Source organism: Pongo abelii, chromosome 15 (genome assembly GCF_028885655.2).
Source record: "Pongo abelii isolate AG06213 chromosome 15, NHGRI_mPonAbe1-v2.0_pri, whole genome shotgun sequence".
NCBI lineage: Eukaryota > Metazoa > Chordata > Mammalia > Primates > Hominidae > Pongo > Pongo abelii.
In genome coordinates this window covers 28991004-29002152 of record NC_072000.2, presented here as the reverse complement: position 1 = coordinate 29002152, position 11149 = coordinate 28991004, and the positions used below count along the sequence as shown (strand labels likewise).

The 11149-nt window shown below is 41.1% G+C and overlaps 1 pseudogene; it reads left to right on the top strand.

The window, feature by feature from the left end:
• The first annotated feature begins 6100 nt into the window (after nt 1-6100).
• LOC100437579 (glycerol-3-phosphate acyltransferase 4-like) lies at nt 6101-7088 on the top strand (annotated as a pseudogene).
• Nucleotides 7089-11149: the final 4061 nt, after the last annotated feature.

Sequence of the window (11149 nt, the reverse complement as noted above, 5' to 3'; positions counted from 1 at the left end):
TTTAATCCAAAGACAGTGTGATTACTATCTTCAAATATTTGAATGGCTTCGATGTAACACAGATGTTAGATTTGTTCCATATGACTCCAAAGAGTAGAACTATTAGAACAAGTGAATGGAAGATAAAAGAGGGAAGTCATAGTTAATCTGAAGAGGAATCTTCTTATAGTCAAAAGCATACCAAAATTAAGTGGGTTTCCCCAGTACAGGTTTTTAACCATTGACTAGATGTCCACATGAGGATGTTGTAAAATGTATGTATTCTGTAGCATCTGGACTGTGTAAGCAAAAACAAAACAATATCTTCAAACAATTGAAAGTTTACTATTCTAGGGCAGATAAAAGAATGCCAGAAAACTGAAGCTTGATTTCCTTCCTTTCCAATTTTCCCAAATCATTTATTCTCTCCTTACTTCTATTTTCTTGCCTGTGAAATGTAGGTAATTCTATTTGTCATTTCAGGCCAGATGGGAAAATCTGTAATGAGTTTGGAGCCTAGAGTATTCCTCACCATAAATTCTTCATGTGTTTCTGTTGCTATTTTCTAGAAAGAAATTCAAAGTTTTCTGCTTGAATGAGAATCAAGTTCAAAGTTTGGGAGAATGCCCTCAAATTATTTCTTTTCCTCTTTCAAAAATAAAAATTGGATGTGATTTGGGTCAATCAGTCTCCTTGATAAGGCAAATAGCAATACAGCTGCTGGATGTTCCCAAGGCTTTACATGAATTGTGTTCCGCTAACCCAGGAACTCCCAGGTTTTACTTAAACACATTGGCCTAGCACCAGCTCATCCATCATGCCAGTCTCTAAACAAACGAAGGCCAGCCTGCCCAGGCAGAGCTGAACAGGAGGCAACAACTGGAGGATTAAGACCAATTCCAAATTGTACTTGCAATACATTTCAAATATTAACTCAGTTTTTAACAGTATTTTTCTTGAATCTAATATTTCTTTTCTTAGATCCTTTCATTTCTAGACCTATTTACCCAAAAGAAGAGCAAATCAATTTTAAAAAAAAAAGCCTCAGAAAGAAATGCCTGATAGCTCATGTAGTTCTTCTGTGACTCAAACACAAGAGGGAAAGAGATAAATGGAAAATCACAAGGCAAGTATGAATTTACACAAAATGCTAAGATTTTTCATTTCAAAATATCTGACTTCTAAATTAAACACCCCTCAGCATTTCTGTAATGATTATGAATAAAGCTTTTATTTTTGACATCCTAATTACTTTTGTTGACAGGTGGTTTTTTTCGTTTTTTTTCTTTTTTTCTGTTTTGTTTGTTTAAATCAAAAGAAAAAAATAAAGCACTCAGTTCTGCCATGATTTAAAAAATGTCAAAGAATATAAGGCTATTTGTTTGGCTAGGTCCATTGATGGAAAATACTCCATTTTTAGAAAATGGTGATGAAGGATACACCACATTAATTTTGTAAATTTTGAGAAGGCTCCAAAAAGGAGAATAATCATAATGCATAATCACATGGGTAGGCTGTGAGAATACAATGAAAATAAATACCACACTTTTTCAAAGATATACAAATTATACATCTGAGTGAAGTTCTTAAATAGCTCTATAATGCTTCTGCCAAAGGAGATAACTCATAGCAGACATTTGTTGTGTGACTGTGGATTTATAATTTTAGTTGAATGATGTCATTGATTGGGGGTATAAATATCAACTATTTTCTCAGCATTCAATTTTTTTAATTGTTTCCTCTGTATTCTTCATGCTTATTTTAATTTGGACAAGAGGCACAATTGATATGTTCTGCATCTAATTTATAATCCAACATGCAAAAGGATCTCTCGGTTTTGTTAGTTTACCTATGAGATCATCCATGCATTTAAGGCTAAAGCAATTGAGAATACAACAGGAATCAAAAATATTGTAAAGTAATGGCTCTCATGCATAAGAGGAGAGACTATGTTCATTATTAACAATAAGGAACATTGTTATTTGATCTTCAAATTTCACATCAAGTCACATGGCATCCCAGAGCTATTGGTGCACAAGTGTCCAGATAGAAATAAAAATAAAACCATCCAAAAATTTTGTCTTATTCAATATTATACAGATCAAACATTTTGTTTTTAAAATTAATTTTATTTTGCTTTATTATATTTCATTTCCATTGTGGACCAGAGGAAAACCTTATAAAATTCCAAGCAAGTATTTGGCACCTATTCTATGTACTTGATCACTATACATGAAAATGGAATGTGATCAGAGGCCAGAAAATAAATACTTTAGGCTTCGTGAGCCATACTGTCTTTGCATCTCTGTTGCAACTACTCGACTCTGCTATTGAAAGCAGCCATTCAGTAATAAATAGCCTACCAAACAAAAAAACTCCAGGACCAGACAGATTCGCAGCTAAATTCTACCAGAGGTACAAATTGCTGATACCATTTCTACAAAAACTATTCCAAAAAAATTAAAAAGGAGGGACGCCTCCCTAACTCATTCAATGAAACCAGCATCATCCTGAACAAACCCTGGCAAAGATACAACAAAAAAAGGAAACTTCAGGCAAAGACCCTGATGAACATCGATGCAAACATTCCCAGTAAAATACTGGCAAACCGAATCCACCAGACATCAAAAAGCTTAACCACTATGATCAAGTGGGCTTCATCCCCGAGGCTGGTTCAACATATGCAAATCAATAAATGATTCATAACTTAAACAGGACTAAAGATAAAAACCACATGACTATCTCAATAGATGCAGAAAAGGCCTTCAATAAAATTCATGTTAAAAACTCTAAATAAGCTAGGTATTGAAGGAACATACTGCAAACTAATAAGAGCCATATATGACAAATCCACAGCCAATATTATACTGAAAAGGCAAAAGCTGGAAGCATGGCCCTTGAAAACTGGCACGAGACAAGGATGCCCTCTTTTACCACTCCTATTCAACACAGTATTGGAAGTTCTTGCCAGGGCAATCAGGCAAGAAAAAGAAATAAATAATATTTAAATAAGAAGAGAGGAAGTCAAACTGTCTTTATTTGCAGATGACATGATCCTACATCTAGAAAACCCCATCCTTTCAGCCCAAAACTTTCTTAAGCTGATAAGCAACTTCAGCAAAGTCTCAGGATACAAAATCTATAGCATTCATGTACACCAACAACAGGCAAGCAGAAAGCCAGATTGTGAATGAAGTTCCATTTACAATTGCCACAAAAAGAATAAAATACCTAGGAATACAGCTAACAGGGCAAGTGAAGGACCTCTTCAAAGAGAACTACAAACCACTGCTCATAGAAATCTCAGAGGACACAAACTAACAGAAAAACATTCCATGCTCAGGAAGTTCAACATCATGGAAGAATAAACATCATGAAAATGGCCATACTGCCCAAAGCAATTTATAGATTTGATGCTATTCCCATTAAATTACCATTAGCATTCTTCACAGAATTAGAAAAAAAAATTTTAATTCATATAGAACCAAAAATGAGCCCAAATAGCCAAGACAATCCTAAGCGAAAAGAACAAAGCTGGAGGCATCAAGCTACCAGACTTCAAACTATACTACAAGGCAATAATAACCAAAACAGCATGGTCCTGGCATGAAAACAGACACACAGACCAATGGAAAAGAATAGAGAACCCAGAAATAAGACCACACACCTACAATCATCTAATCTTTGACAAATCTGATAAAACCAAGCAATGCGGAAAGGATTCTCTATTTAATAAACGGTGCTGGGAAAGCTGGCTAGGTAGATGCACAAAATTGAAACTGGACCCTTTCCTTACACCATGTACAACTCAAGATGGATTAAAGATTTAAATGTAAAACCCAAAACTATGAAAACCCTAGAAGAGAATCAAGGCTTTTTTTAATATGTTTGTTGGCCACATAAATGTCTTCTTTTCAGAAGTGTCTCTTCATATCTTTCAACCACTTTTTGATGAGTTTTTTTTTATTGTAAATTTGGTTAAGTTCTTTGTAGATCCTGGATATTAGCCCTTTGTCAGATGGATAGTTTGCAAAAATTTTCTCCCATTCTGTAGGTTGCCTGTTCACTCAGATGATAGTTTCTTTTGCTGTGCAGAAGCTCTTTTGTTTAATTAAATCTCATTTGTCAATTTTGACTTTTGTTGCCATTGCTTTTGGTGTTTTAGTCATGAAGTCTTTGCCCATGCCTATGTCTTGAATGATATTGCCTAGGTTTTCTTACAGGGTTTTTATGGTTTTAGGTCTTACATATAAGTCTTTAATCTATGTTGAGTTAATTTTTGTGGAAGGTGGAAGGAAGGGGTCCAGTTTCAGTTTTCTGCATATGGCTAGCCAGTTTTCCCAACACCATTTATTAAATAGGGAATCCTTCTCCATTGTCTGTTTTTATCAGGTTTGTCAAAGATCAGATGATTGTAGATGTGTGGCATTATTTCTAAGGCCTCTGTTCTGTTCCATTGGTCTCTATATCTGTTTTGGTACCAGTACCATGCTGTTTGGTTACTGTAGCCTTGTAGTATAGTTTGAAGTCAGGTAGCGTGATGCTTCCAGCTTTGTTCTTTCTGCTTATGATTGTCTTGGCAATGCAGGCTCTTTTTTGTTCTATATGAAATTCAAAGTAGTTGTTTTCTAATTCTGTGAAGAAAGTCAATGTTAGCTTGATGGGGATAGGATTGAATCTATCAATTACTTTGGGCAGTATGGCCATTTTCACAATATTGATTCTTCCTAGCCATGAGCATGGAGGGTTTTTCCATTTGTTTGTGTTCTCTCTTATTTCCTTGAGCAGTGGTTTGCAGTTCTCCTTGAAGAGGTCCTTTGCATACCTTGTAAGTTGTATTCCTAGGTATTTTACTCTCTTTGTAGCAATTGTAAATGAGAGTTCACTCATGATTTGGCTCTCTGTATGTCTGTTATTGGTGTTTAGGAATGCTTGTGATTTTTGCACATTGATTTTGTATCCTGAGACTTTGCTGAAGTTGTTTATCAGCTTAAGGGCTTTTGAGCTGAGATGATGCGGTTTTTTAAATATACAATCATGTCATCTGCAAACAGAGACAATTTGACTTCCTCTCTTCCTATTTGAATACCCTTTATTTCTTTCTTTTGCTGATTATCCTGGTCAGAACTTCCAATAGTATGTTAAATATGAGTGGTAAGAGAGGACATCCTTGTCTTGTTCTGGTTTTAAAAGGGAATGCTTCCAGCTGTTGCCCACTCAGTATGATATTGGCTGTAGGTTTGCCATAAATAGCTCTTATTTTGAGATACATTCCATCAATACCTAGTTTATTGAGAGTTTTTAGCAAGAGGGGTGTTGAATTTTATCGAAGGCCTTTTCTGCATCTCTTGAGATAATCACGTGGTTTTTGTCGTTGATTCTTTTTATGTAATGGATTACATTTATTGATTTGCATATGTTGAACCAGCCTTGCATCCCAGGGATGAAGCCAACTTGATTGTTGTGGATAAGTTTTTGATGTGCTGCTGGATTCTCTTTGCCAGTATTTTATTGAAGATTTTTGCACCTATGTTCATCAGGGATATTGGCCTAAAATTTTCTTTTTTTGTTGTGTCTTTGCCAGGTTTTGGTATCAGGATGATGCTGGCCTCATAAAATGAGTTATGGAGGATTCCCTCTTTTTCTATTGCTTGAAATAGTTTCAGAAGGAATGGTACCAGCTCTTCTTTGTACCTCTGGTAGAATTCGGCTGTGAATCTGTCTGGTCATGGGCTTGTTTTTGTTGGTAGGCTATTAATTACTGCTTCAATTTCAGAACTTGTTATTGGTCTATTCAAGGATTCAATTTCTTTCTGGTCTAGTCTTGGGAGGGCATATGTGTCCAGGAATATATCCATTTCTTCTAGATTTTCTAGTTTATTTGTGTGGAGGTGTTTATAGTATTCTCTGATGGTAGTTTGTATTTCTGTGGGATCAGTGGTGGTCTCCTCTTTATCATTTTTATTGTATTTATTTGATTCTTCTCTCTTCTCTTTTTTATTGGTCTGGCTAGTGGTCTATCTATTTTGTTAATCTTTTCAAAAAACCAGCTCCTGGCAAAGAGCCAAGGAGAAGCAGCACCAGCTTTACAAGCCCTACACCAACAGAAATATTGCAAAGGATCCCACTTCACTAGAAGAATAAATCAAAGAGATTCATTGAAGTGGCAGTAGTAAGGCTCTGGACAACACTCCAGAGTTCCAGCTCTCTGACATTTTCTACTTTTGCCGGAAAGGAATGGAGACCATTATGGATGATGAAGTGACAAAGAGATTCTCAGCAGAAGAACTGGAGTCCTGGAACCTGCTGAGCAGAACCAATTATAACTTCAGGTACATCACCCTTCAGCTCACAGTCCTATGCAGGTTAGCAGAGCTGATTTGGTACTGCTTCCTGCTGCTGCTCAGGATAGCGCTGGCCTTGACAGGGATCAGCCTTCTAGTGGTGGGCATGACTGTGGTGGGATACTTGCTTCATACCTCGCCAATCGATGTGATCATCTTGGCCAGCGATGGCTATTATGCCACGGTGGGTCAAATGCATGGGGGACTCATAGGTTTGATTCAGAGAGCCATGGTGAAGACTTGCCCACACATCTGGTTTGAGCTGTTGGAAGTGAAGGATCGCCACCTGCTGGCTAAGAGACTGACTGAACAAGTGCAAGATATAAGCAAGCTGCCTATCCCTATCTTCCCAGAAGGAACCTGCATCAATAGTACATCGGTGATGATGTTCAAAAAGGGAAGTTTTGAAATTGGAGCCACAGTTTACCCTGATGCTATCAAGTATGACCATCAATTCGGCAATGATGATGCTTCTGGAACAGCAGCAAATAAGGGATGTTGACGTACCTGCCATGAATGATGACCAGCTGGGCCATTGTCTGCAGCATGTGGTACCTGCCTCCCATGACCAGAGGGGCAGATGAAGATGCCGTCCAGTTTGTGAATAGGGTAAAATCCGCCATCGCCAGGCAGGGAGAACTTGTTGACCTGCTGTGGGATGGGGGCCTGAAGAGGGAGAAGGTGAAGGACATGTTCAAGGAGGAGCAACAGAAGCTATACAGAAAGATGATTGTGAGGAACCACGAGGACAGGAGCCGCTCATGAGCTTGCTTCGAGCTGGCTGGGGCCACCGTGCGGAGTGACCACAGGCTAGGAGCTGGAGTTGCCGCCGCTGCCTCCACTGCTGCATCCTTTCCAGAATCCAGGGTTCCCTGAGCTGCTCTGGATCCCAGGACTCTGGATTTTGCCAAGCGCAGTGGGATCCCTGTGCAACTGGTGCTACCTGCCCTTGGCAGTATGAACGGATGCTGCTGGGTGTCGCGACCCAGGATAAGATGTCTTGTTTCTTTTACAATAAGTTGTTGGAGGTGTCAGGCCTCTGAGTCCAAGCCTGCACGTATACATCCAGATGGCCTGAGGCAACTGAAGAACCACAAAAGTTGAAAATGGCCAGTTCCTGCCATAACTGATGACACTACCTTGTGACATTCCTTCTCCTGGACAACAAGTCTCCGGGGCTCCCCACCGAGCACCTTGTGACCACCCCCCCGACACTGCCCACAAGAGAACAACCATCTTTAACTGTAATTTTCCACTACCTACCTGAACCCTATAAAACTGCCCCACCCCATCTCCCTTTGCTGACTCTTTTTTCGGAGTCAGTCCGCCTGCACCCAGGTGATTAAAAAGCTTTATTGCTCACACAAAACCTGTTTGGTGGTCTCTTCATACGGATGTGCGTGACATTTGGTGCCAAAGACCTGGGACGGGGGACTCCTCCGGGAGACCGGTCCCCTGTCCTTGCCCTCACTCTATGAAGAGATCCACCTACAACCTCTGGTCCTCAGACCAACCAGCCCAAGGAATATCTCACCAATTTCAAATCAGGTAAGTGGTCTTTTCACTCTCTTCTCCAGCCTCTCTCACTACTCTTCAGTCTCCCTGTCCTTCCAATTCCAGTTCTTTTTCCTCTCTGGTAGAGACAAAGGAGACACATTTTATCTGTGGACCCAAAACCCCCACACTGGTCATGGACTCAGGAAGACAGTCTTCCCTTGGTGTTTGATCATCACGGGGATGCCTGCCTTGATCATTCACCCACATTCCATTGGTGTCTGATCACCGTGAGGACACCTGCCTTGATCATTTATCCACATTTCCTCGGCAGCAAGTCAATTGCAGCAATGCCTGCTTTGGCTGCTCACCCACATTACAGCCCAGGGCTGCTCACCACTCCCTTCTCCGTGTCTCTACTTTTCTCTTTAAACTTACCTCCTTCATTATAGGCAATCTTCCACCCTCCAGTCCCCCTTCTTCTCCCTTAGCCTGCGTTCTCAAGAACTTAAAACCTCTTCAACTCACACCTAATCTAAAACCTAAATGCCTTATTTTCTTCTTCAATACTGCTAGGCCCCAGTACAAACTCGACGATGGTTCCAAATGGTCAGAAAATGTCACTTTTGATTTCTCCATCTTACAAGACCTGGATGATTTTTGTTGAAAAATGGGCAAATGCTTTGAGGTACCTGACATCCAGGCATTCTTTTACACATCAGTCCCTCCCTAGTCTCTGCTCCCAATGTGACTCATCCCAAATCTTTCTTTCTCTCCTGTCTGTTCCTTCGATCTCCACCCCAAGCTCTGAGTCCTTTGAATCCTCCTTTCCTGTGGACCCATCTGACCTCTCCCCTCCTCCCCAGGCTGCTCCTCACCAAGCCACGCCAGGTCCCAATTCTTACACAGCCTTCACTCCCCCACCCTGTAATCCTTCTATCACCTCCCCTCCTCACACCTGGTCTGGCTTACAGTTTCTTTCTGCAACTAGCCCTCCTCCCACCTGCCCAACAATTTCCTCTTACAGAGGTGGCTGGAGCTGAAGCCATAGTCAAGATTAATGCTCCTTTTTCTTTATCTGACCTCTCCCAAATCAATTAGCGTTTAGGCTGTTTTTCATCAAATATAAAAACCCAGCCCAGTTCATGGCCCATTTGGCAACAACCCTTAGACGCTTTACCGCCCTAGACCCAGAGAGGCCAGAAGGTCGACCTATTCTCAATATGCATTTTATTACCCAGTCTGCTCCCGACATTAGGAAAAGCTCCAAACATTGGATTCTGGTCCTCAAACCCTACAACAGGACTTAGTTAACCTTGCCTTCAAGGTGTACAATAATAGAGAAGAGGCAGCCAAGTGGCAACGTATTTCTGAGTTGCAATTACTTGCTTTCGTTGTGAGAGAAACTCCAGCCACATCTGTAGCACACAAGAACTTCAAAATGCCTAAACCACAGTGGCCAGGCATTTCTCCAAGACCTCCTCCCCAAGGATTTTGCTTCAAGTGCTGGAAATCTGGCCACTGGGCCAAGGAATGCCCACAGCCTGGGATTCCTCTTAAGCTGTGTCCTATCTGTGCAAGACCCCACTGGAAATCAGACTGTCCAACTCACCCAGCAGCCATCCCCAGAGCCCCTGGAACTCTGGCCCAAGGCTCTCTGACTGACTCCTTCCCACTTAGTGGCTGAAGACTGACACTGCCTGATCACCTCAGAAGCCTCCTGGACCATCACAGATGCTTCGGGTAACTCTTACAGTGGAGGGTAAGTCTGTCCCCTTCTTAATCAATAGGGAGGCTACCCACTCCACATTACCTTCTTTTCAAGGGACTTTTTCCCTTGCCTCCATAACTGTTGTGGGTATTAACAGTCAGCTTTCTAAACCTCTTAAAATTCCCCAGCTCTGGTGCCAACTTGGACAACATTCTTTTATGCACTCCTTTTTAGTTATCCCCACCTGCCCAGCTCCCTTATTAGGTCAAGGCATTTTAACTAAATTATCTGCTTCCTTGACTATTCCTGGGCTACAGTCACACCTCATTGCCACCCTTTTCCCCAGTTCAAAGTCTCCTTCGCATCTTCCCCTTGTATCTCCCTACCTTAATCCACAAGTATGGGATACCTCTACTCCCTCCTTGGCGATCATGCACCCCTTATCATCCCATTAAAACCTAATCACCCTTGCCCCACTCAATGCCAATATCCCATCCCACAGCAGGCTTTAAAAAGGTTAAAGGCTGTTATCACCTGCCTGTTACAACATGGCCTCTTAAAGCCTACAAACTCTCCTTACAACTCTTCTATCTTACCTTTCCAAAACCAGACAAGTCTTACAGGCTGGTCCAGGATATTCGCCTTATCAACCAAATTATCTTGCCTATCCACCCCATGGTGCCAAACTCATATACTCTCCTATCTTCAGTACTTCCCTCCACAACCCATTATTCTATTCTGGATTTCAAAGATGCTTTCTTTACTATTCCTTTATACCCTTCATCCCAGCCTCTCTTTCCTTTCGCTTGGATTGACCCTGACACCCATCAGTCTCAGCAACTTAACCTGGGCTGTACTGCTGCAAAGCTTCAGGGACAGCCCCCATTACTTCAGTCAAGTCCTTTCTCATAACTTACTTTCTTTCCATCCATCTGCTTCTCACCTTATTCAATATTTTAATGACCTTCTACTTTGTAGCACCCCTGTGAAACTTCCCAACAGGACACCCTCCTGCTCCTCCAACATCTATTCTCAAAAAGGTATCACATATCTCCCTCCAAAGTCCAGATTTCTTCCTCATTCATTACCTATTTCAGCATAATTCTTCATCAAGACACACGTGCTGTCCCTGCTGATCATGTCCAGATAATCTCCCAAACCCCAACCCCTTCTACAAAGCAACAACTCCTTTCCTTCCTAGGCATGGTTGGGTACTTTCGCCTTTGGATACCTGGTTTTGCCATTCTAAAAAACCCATTATATAAACTCACAAAGGGAAACCTAGCTGACCCTATAGATCCTAAATCCTTTCCCAACTCAACATTTATACTGACTTTAAACATGCTTTCCATATCCTGCACCACCATGCTGTTATATGGGCTGAAAGAGGTTTCCTCACTACACAAGAGTCCTCCATCATTAATGCCTCTTTAATAAAAACTCATCTCAAGGCCGCATTACTTCCAAAGGAAGCTGGGGTCCTTCATTGCAAAGCCATCAAAGGGCCTCAGATCCCATTGCTCAAGGCAACAATTATGCTGATAAGACAGTTAAGAAGCAGCCAGTATTTTTCTTTCTCCTCTATCACTCCCACCTACGCTCCCACTGAAACTTCCACGTA